The sequence below is a fragment of the Myodes glareolus genome, chromosome 14 (assembly GCF_982192425.1).
Source record: "Myodes glareolus chromosome 14, mMyoGla1.1, whole genome shotgun sequence".
Classification (NCBI taxonomy): domain Eukaryota; kingdom Metazoa; phylum Chordata; class Mammalia; order Rodentia; family Cricetidae; genus Myodes; species Myodes glareolus.
In genome coordinates, this window is record NC_142039.1 from 63,547,032 (window position 1) to 63,555,993 (window position 8,962).

An 8,962-nucleotide genomic window follows, 5' to 3' on the forward strand; every position below is an offset into this window, starting at 1 on the left:
AACCATAAAATTATTTTTGTTGCTACTTCAAAACTGTAATTTTGCTACCAAGTGGTGTTTCAGTTTCTAAGACCATCAGAAATATGTGTTTTTCGATGGCTGCATCTCACAGGCTGAGAATCCACGATCTACTGAGTAAATTCCTCAAACAAAAAAGTTCCTTAAAAGTTTTTAGTATAAGCGCAATGATAAATAACCCCACGGTTTTAAAAAGATCACTACCTTAATCTTCTTCCTCCTCCATCAGTTGGCCTGCCGCAGTCTCGCTGGAGGCCCTCAGTCCCTGTGTCCCTAGGATGCAGCAGCCGCCCACATGGGTTCAGGGTTTTTTGGACACCAAGGGGGCCTTCGTGGTGCCAGGAACAGAGCCTTGCTAAGCTCCGCGGTCAGTGGCAGCAGCGAAGCGGAGGGCGAGAAGGAACCGCAGCTCCAACGTGTGCAGTCCGTGATTACTGGACTCAACGACTGTTGTACATTAGGTCAGGAGAGTACCACTGTCTGATCCTTAGAACCCTTTCAAGTGAGGCTACGACTGGCCCCGCCCCTAACACAAGCCCACCCCTTCACAGGACCCCACCTCTGGTATCCAGCCCCACCCCTTTCCCAGCGTGTTGTACCGCCCACCAGCAGCTCCACCCCAAATTATCAAGAAGGCTCCTCCCTTAATGGATTGTGTGACCTGAAAAATGAAACAAACCCTTCCCTTCCCTAGGCTGCTTTTGGTCAGTGTTTTGTGGCAGCAACAGAAAAGCAAATCAGTATCTGTATCTGGTCTTTGCAGCAGTTGGGGAGCTGCTTTCGGGTTTTCTGGTTTGAAGCCGTCTCAGTATGTGTGCCTGGATAGATGAGAACTACAGTTCTACAGCCTCAACCTACCAAGTGCTTGGATTCCGTGTGCACCACTGCGATGGATCTGTTTTTTATTAATTAATTGCCCTTATTCTTGAATTCATACATATACACAGTGAAATAGGATTATGTCTACTCCTGTTTCCTCCCTCCAGTTCCCCTCCATGCCTCCCCGGCAGAGCCCTTCCCAACTCCATGTTCTCTTCTAGCTGTTTCTATATGTCTGCATCCCAGCGGCCGGTGGCTAAGAGAAAGTCAGGCAGAAAGAACGCAGCCCCCTGAGCTGCATGAACAGCCCTGAGCTTTCTGCTGTGAGCCCTTTGAGCAGTCTTTCAGCTTCTTCCATATGTGCTACTTGGTAAATAAAATGCGTGGTGCAATTAGCACTAAAGTAGGTAATGAACAGTTTAAAAAGTCTGCTTGAGAACAGAGTTAAGAATTTGCCCCAGTGCTGTCACTCCAGAATCCTCATAATCCTTTCAAAAAGTTCCACTCCTGGTGACTAAGCCCTGAGATACATAAGCCTATGGGATCCGTTCCTATTCAAAGCACCCTTAGCACCTTCCCTAATCCTGAAAACTCACGCTTCCATTGCTGTGTGTATGTATTGTCATAGTTCATAAAATCTTTTCCTTCTCCTTTCTCCTCTCCCCTTCATTGCTCTTTTGAGATCCTAACTGAACACGCTGCTGCCCCAGGCCTGACTCCGGGAGAGTGGTTTCTCTGCTGGCTATGTTCCCTTTGCTTTCAGTTGTTACCCTGCTCTATAAAGGTTCGTCCAGTGCCGCAGTGCATTGGTGGTACTTCTTTTCTAGAACGCCTGCTGGTTCCTTTAGGGTTATACCAAGTTTTCCTCTGTGTGGCTTTCCCACCAAGTTCTATTCTGGGATCCCTTCTGTTTCTCTAGTCTTCCTGTAATCGGTGTTTCTTGACTCACCCATCACTCACCCTCACTGTAGGACCCAGCCATGATGATCTCAATATAGGCCCGAGGATAAGTTTAGTCTAGTACAATACCTGGTTCCAAGAAGGACCACAAACTGAGACCACCCAGGCACCACCCAGGAGCAGACCATCCAAAGGAAATTTCTAACGCTCCAATCATTGTAGATAGGACCACCTGCCAGCACACACCCATCGCTTTTCACCAGGACACCCCTAGACAAATGTCAGTCAATCAGGGGTCCTGAACCTTAGAAATCCTTCACCCCCACCTTTGCTACTATGAAAACCCAACTCTAACTGAGCTCGGGGCTCACCGACCACTCCAATACGATGGACACACAGAGAGTCTGAGTTTGCAAACTTATGTAAGAAGAAAGGCTCTTTGGTTTTACATACGGGACTCAGTCTCCTAGTTAGTTTTGGGGAGTGGTGGGGGGACTCTGTGATCTGGGCATAACACTCAACTCTCTGAATGAATGCACTTAGTAATTTTTTCCACAGGGCGGCTTTTCTGTGGAAATAGCTTGAGGATAGAGTTCTTCAAAAAGTCAAGCCATGTTTTATTTCATCTCTCTAACTTTGGCTTTCATCCTGGCTGTGGGACTCTTGCTTCCCGTGGTCCCTGCTCAAATTTGTCTCCTGTTGGGGAAGGCTATACAGGGACTCAACACCAAAGCCAGGTATAAAGTCAACCCTCCTCATAGGTATGGAGTGGGAGTATCACATTCAACATCAGTTAGCTGTGTGTGGGAGATTTGCCCACAATGCTTCAGTGCTATGGGCCCCATGGATTCATTTCTGGATTGGTAATAGGCTCAAACTTTTGATAGAACTAGCTCAATGTATCTGTCAGTACGGTAGGAACAAGATTTCACGGACCTGATATGGAAATCCTCATATCTCTTGAAACCACACAAGATTTTTATCGTGACCCTTCACTTCTCCTTAAGAGAGATTCTGAGTACATTAGAAACATTCATGCCTTTTTCTTTCTTAGTCAAGATCCCGACTCCCACATACACCCCCCCCATGGCCATCTACTTCTGGAACTATACCACACCAAAGCTTTGGCTGAGACACTTCTAGTCAGGGGTCTTATGTTGTGGTAATAGCTATCTTTTGAAGCCCATGGCACGTCAAGTGTGCGGTGTGGCCATAAGCTTCCCAGCTCTTCACTGCTGGGACACTGCCTATGTCCAATCATGCTATAGCTCAGAATGCGACTCCCTGTCACAGGTCAGTTTTCCTTGAGAATCCTGGAAAGTCAGGTCACAAATGTGGAGAGCTGCTTAGAGCAACCTCTGCCCTTCTTCCCTGGCAGCCCAGAACTGTCAGTTTTGACCCTTCCTTCCTCTTTCTGGGTCCTGGGCACTGCTGCACCCTCTTGTGAGTCCTCAAGCACGTATGTATCACTGACCAATGTTTCAAGCACGTATGTATCACTGACCTGAGAGAGATGCTAAGACTGCTTGGGATACTCTTTTCTCCTTGTGGTTTAATTTACAGCCAACCGTTAAGTGTTGACTTCATTCCTCTGATATTCAAAAGAGAGATTTGCACCAAATATTTTCTCCATCAGTTCGTAGAAAATCCTGTGATAAACCCTCAAACCTCTTTAGACAAATGATCAGGCTGCCAGAATCCAGGCAACACTGACTGAGGATTCAGATTGCTGAGTCCAGCCAGCACAGCTCACAGTTAGGATCAAAATCTTCTCCCTTCAATCTGGATAGGTTCTCCTTCTGCACTGGGGCAACTTTAATTGCTAATGCATAGTGATTCCTCTCTGCAGTGGTTTGGTCAGCTCTGTGCAGGAGCCAATGTTAATCCCACCAGTTGAGAATAAGATCACTATCACAGTTTAAAATTTGAAGCAAGCTTCAATTAAATAATGATCATGTTGGTGGGCTGTCTGTCCAAGTCCATATCTGATTTTCAAGGAAATGATCCAAAGTGATGTTTTACAGGGCTTAAGAAGACTTTAGAACCCATAATTCACCACATCCCACGGGTACCTCGGGGCAAGCACACACCTGATGTATTTCCTTCTGGCACACCTCCTGCTTATGACAAATTAATGGCAAGAGTACATTCCGACATATTTCCTGCCTATGTGTGGTCAAGCATGTCCAGTGTAGATGGGCAAAATAAACTTTTCTAGGGGAGTGAAAACATGTGGCTTGTTATCTCCCATAAACAGTAGCCTCTAGCATTTCAGGAGCTATCTGTCATTGGTTAAGGGCTTGCACATCAGAAGCATTTTTGATTCATGGATCTCTTGGGTACAATAATTAAGCTTTCAAATGTAACTTTGGCTCTCACATTACCCCCTTGATTTGTATCCTGAGGCAAATCCTTGACTGTGTGATAGGTACCTGTTTACACTGGGATCTAATAAAGGTCAGCTTGTTGGCACCCAGACAGGAATTGTCATTTAGTTAAGGCATCAATGATACAAGAACCAACAGTAATTAGCAGAAGCAGAAAGGTCAAAGGCCCTGTGATGACTGTTAAAGTTACTATCGAGAAGGACCTGGAAGTGAGAATGGGAACCAGTTATTTCCTGCATCTCAGGTCCCCCTTATTGCAATGATTTTTAAAGGAAAATATTATGTTTAGGACTCTCAGACCCATAGTCCTAGTAGTTAGGAAAGAGGAGAAGTCTCAAGACTAAGAGAGAGAGATCCCATCCTCAGGAATAGACAGGTGGGAAACTTGGGCTATACTTATCTGGAGTTTTTTGACCTGTGAGAAGTAGATCCAAGTTTTACGACTCCTTAGATTCTCTAAAACTTACATGATTTTTTTAGTTTACAAAAAGACATATTTTAGAGGTATTAGTATTACCAATCTGTACTGAAATCATTGTAGAAAAAGCAGGTAACAGGTGTCTGTAAAATAGCTGAAGTAGACTCATACCTTTGAATCATAGCAAAGGCTATATATTTGGGGTTAAAAACATGAACATTTTTCCTATCCAGAGAGCTAAATATATATTTTAGTCTCATGAAAAGCATCTTTAAATCTATACTTAGAAGACAACCAAAGGAAATTTAAAATCTTAAGCTCATGACTGAACAGTAAGTGGTCAGTGCTCTACCAGCTTCATGGAAGGGGGAAGAAATAAAAAACATTATCCACTTTCCACAGACTTGAACCACTTACTTATACCTTTACAGTTTGTATTTATACCTCTTCTATCACTTTCTGAGACCCCCCAGAACTTACTTAAGCTTTCACATCCTCAGGCCTTTATATGTCTTGAAGCATTTGCTTAGACCCTCAAAACTTACATAGACTTCAACCCTTTCTCTTTCCATCTAATCATTTTCCAGATGATTAGTAGTAGTAACAAGTAGTTATTACTGAGAGCAATCATTGCAAGTCATATTCCCTTAGTGGAAAGCTACATCTGAAACCTTTAATATGAAGCCAGTTAGCAAGGCACACCTGTCTTCCTTTTCTCAATAGGATACCTAGTAGCTCAAGAAAAAGCAAGGCTTTATTTTTACGTATGAAATGAGCTAACAAGGTGGCTGCAGTATTGGGGAAGAATCTGGTTGCCTGCTGCTGCTAACTTGACAAAGCTATAGTTTGCCTATCTGTCAATACCATTCGAGATATGAGAAGGATAAATTAGGGCAGGAAGTATAATCCAGATGGCCTGTGTATCACTTAAAATGACAGAGACTAGTCCACTATCCATGATGGTCATCCTATGGTGACCCCTCTGGTGACCCCTATGATAGGCCCCTGTGGTTTCTATGGCACCGGGAGCAAAGGTACCAGGACAACATCGGTCTTTGACCTTCAGACCCAGAAGCTGAGAGGCTTTCCTGTGGAGAAGGAACATGAAGGGGGTGACCAATCTTACTTTGTCTAAGCAAATCAGGGCAATCAATATCCCAATATCCCCGTTGTCCACAGTTTGAACCAGATCCTGGTGGCAGGTGCAGCATGAGGGCAGTCTTTCCCAGTGGTTAGCACACCACAATCCAGGTGGAGTCGTTGTGGTATCCAGTCATCTTTTTTGGAGACCTTGGGGTCACTGCCAGGAGCTGGGGTTCTCAGTCACACTAATTTTTTTCCATTAAATATTTAAAATACTAGGCTGGAGAGATGGTTGAGAGGTTAAGAGCATTGACCGCTCTTCCAGAGCTCCTGAGTTCAACTCCCAGCAACCACACGGTGGCTCACAACCATCTATAATAAGATATAAAATTTGGTGCCATCTTCTGTTGTGCAGGCATACATGCAGGCAGAACACCGTGTATACAATAAATCTTAGAAACGTTTAAAATACCATATTCAGGAGATTTCTGAAAATTTGAGGAACATTATCCATTAAGTATTTCTGAGCTAAACAAACCTAGGCTGAACATTGAAAACACATATAGGAGGCTAAATAAAGTTTTTTCCTATAATTAACTACATTAGTGTTTTAGGATATTTGATCACACTGTGAACCCTGACATTGCATTATTTACTGGACAAACCTGGTTCTAGTTATAGTGGGACTCAGCCCTAGTACACACCTTTAATCCAAGAGCTTTCTGTTTGAATATTATAAACAGGGGTAAGTAAAGTCAACCACAGATAAAGAAGCAGAACAAACAACCAGTTGACAGGAAGTGGACAGAGAATTATTAAGTAAAACACATAGTAAGAGGGTTAAGAGGATGGATAGAAAGACACACAGGAAGTAGAAGGGAGTGATATTCCGTTTGAGAGGTTTGCTGTTCTCAAGTGGGAGTGCAAGGCATGGGACTTTGTGCAAACTTATCCATTTGCCTAAAATACCCATCTCCTCCCTTGTCCAAGTGGGTGACTTTTCCTCATTTGAACTGAAGGACTTTCTTTGTCCTGAAGAAGCCACATCCCGGCGCATGTGGGATCACAGCTCCTCATCAAATGCACATGACAGCATTGCCGCAGCTGCCGTGTGTCACTACTCTGTTTGGGGACAGTGTCGCTGAACAATAAGGGCTCTGGCACTGGTGAGTTCAAAGCCCAAATAAGCAGAGATGGAGCTGGAGAGAGGAGAAGACTTTATGATCCATCACAGGTAAGGCGAGCATGAGCATCATTCCAGAGGCAGTGTCTTCTTGACTACAGAAAGCACAGGATTTTGTCCAGTGGTAGAAGGGAGAGTCTGATCTTGAGCACACACAGTGAAGGAGAGCAGTTCCATCCTGAGTGTGCTCAGCTTGAGATCATGGGAAGAATGCTACAGAGATTTAAGTTATGGGGCAACTGTTGAGATGACTCAGAAGGTAAAAGCGTCAACTCTGTAGCAGGGCGATCTGATCTAGGCCCCAGATCCAAATGATGGAAGAGGAGAACTGGCACCTCACAAGCACCTACACAGTGTCTACACAGTGTCTACACAAATATAAGTAAATGTATTTTTAAAATAGATTTAAGTTATGGACAGAAAATGCTGTGAGCATGTTCAGTTTGTACTGTTAATACTGGAGCTGGAAACATTGGAAGGGATTTTTTTGTTGTTGTTTAAAAGTTTCTTTTCATTTTATATACCAACCACAATTTCCACTCCCTCCCTCCTTTTGTTTCCTGCCTCAACTTTTCCCAACCCAACTCCCCCCTCCACTCCTCCATGGGGAGTCAACAAAGTCTGGCACATCAAATTGAAGCAGGACCAAGCCCCTCCCCCTTGTATGGATGCTTAGTATGATATCCCGCCATAGGGACTGGGCTCCAAAAAGCCAGTTCATTCACCAGGGACGGATCCTGGACCCACTGCCAGTGGCCCCACAGACTGCCCAAGCCACACAACTGTCACCCACACTCAGATGTCCTAATGTGCAGGTTTCCCAGCTGTCAGTCCAGAGTCAGTGAGCTCCCACTAGCTCTGGTCAGCCATCTTTGTGGGTTTCCCCATCATGATCTTGACCCCTGGAAGGGATATTTTTAAGGGTATTAATAGAGGATTTTGCCTCAGAAGGTGTCTGCCTTGCTTGGAGGCTGAATCCACCACAGTGGACACTGGGGCTCTTGTTGGCACCTCTGAAGCACGGGGTCACAGGAAGCAGTTTGAGCTTGTGCAGCCACTTCTACTGAACTTGCTGGAAGGAAAAGTGCATGCAGTTACAACACGCCAGGAAGCATAGAATGAAAATGAATGTGGCCTGACACCTTGTGTCCCTGTAGCCTTCAAATCGGGCCTCCTTACTCTTTGGCAGTTGTTGTGGTAGCCCTGGGAAGTCCTTTGGCAATGATGTCTGTTCACCATTACCCCCCCTCCAGCTCTGTTCTTTGGGTAAAGTTTGCCCCTGCTTAATTGTGGCCCCTGTACCAGCCCTGGGGTCAAATTCCACTGCCACAGACTGACAGCTTCCTTAACCCTCAGCCTCTATGACAGAACAAGGCTCTGCTGAAGTGTGATAGTGCGTGCTTGTTTAGAACCGTGTGTGGCTATCTTTCTATGGTTGGGACCTCCATGCTCATAGAGCACGGGTGGCACCTAAGGGCACTAGGCAGTAGGCGGAGCGTCCGGGATGCTTCTGCTTTCATTGCAGGCATTCATCCTTGTAGAAGACAGGAAGCTAGCTCCTTGAGTAATTGACAAACAGTTCTCAAAATAGGGCATGAAGAACAGGACCTCGGCCTGTTCATGGGCCTGAAACAGACTGGAAAGATAACGCTGGAGATTAACTAATGATCAGATATTAACAAGGTGATAGTTCATTCCACCCTGAAACTGGGATGCAAATACTGATGAGTATCTTGAATATCACCATAGAACCTTCGTCTGGCGATGGATGGAGATAGAGACAGAGACCCGCATCAGAGCACTGGACTGAGTTCCCAAGGTCCAGTTGAAGAGCAGAAGGAGGGAGAAGATGAGTAAGGAAGTCAGGACTGCGAGGGGTTTGTCCACCCATGAAGGTGGTGGGGTTGATCTAATAGGAGCTCATCAAGGCCAGCTGGACTGGGACTGAATGAGTATGTGGTCAACTGGACTTTCTGCATGTGGCTGACAATGGGGGCTGACTGAGAAGCCAATGATAATGGCACTGGGATTTGATTCTACTGCATGTACTGATTTTTGGGATCCTAGTCTGTTTGGATGCACACCTTCCTAGGCCTGGAGGTGGGAGGGCCTTGGACATCCCACAGGGCAGGGTACCCTGCCCTCTTTTAGGAC

The 8,962-nt window shown here is 45.2% G+C and overlaps 1 non-coding gene across 2 annotated transcripts in view; it reads right to left on the reverse strand.

Annotated features, from left to right (window-relative positions):
- Window positions 1-8,962, reverse strand: part of LOC125399573 (uncharacterized) — a 51,132-nt gene that overhangs the window by 5,290 nt on the left and 36,880 nt on the right. The gene's annotated exons all lie outside the window — the stretch shown is intronic.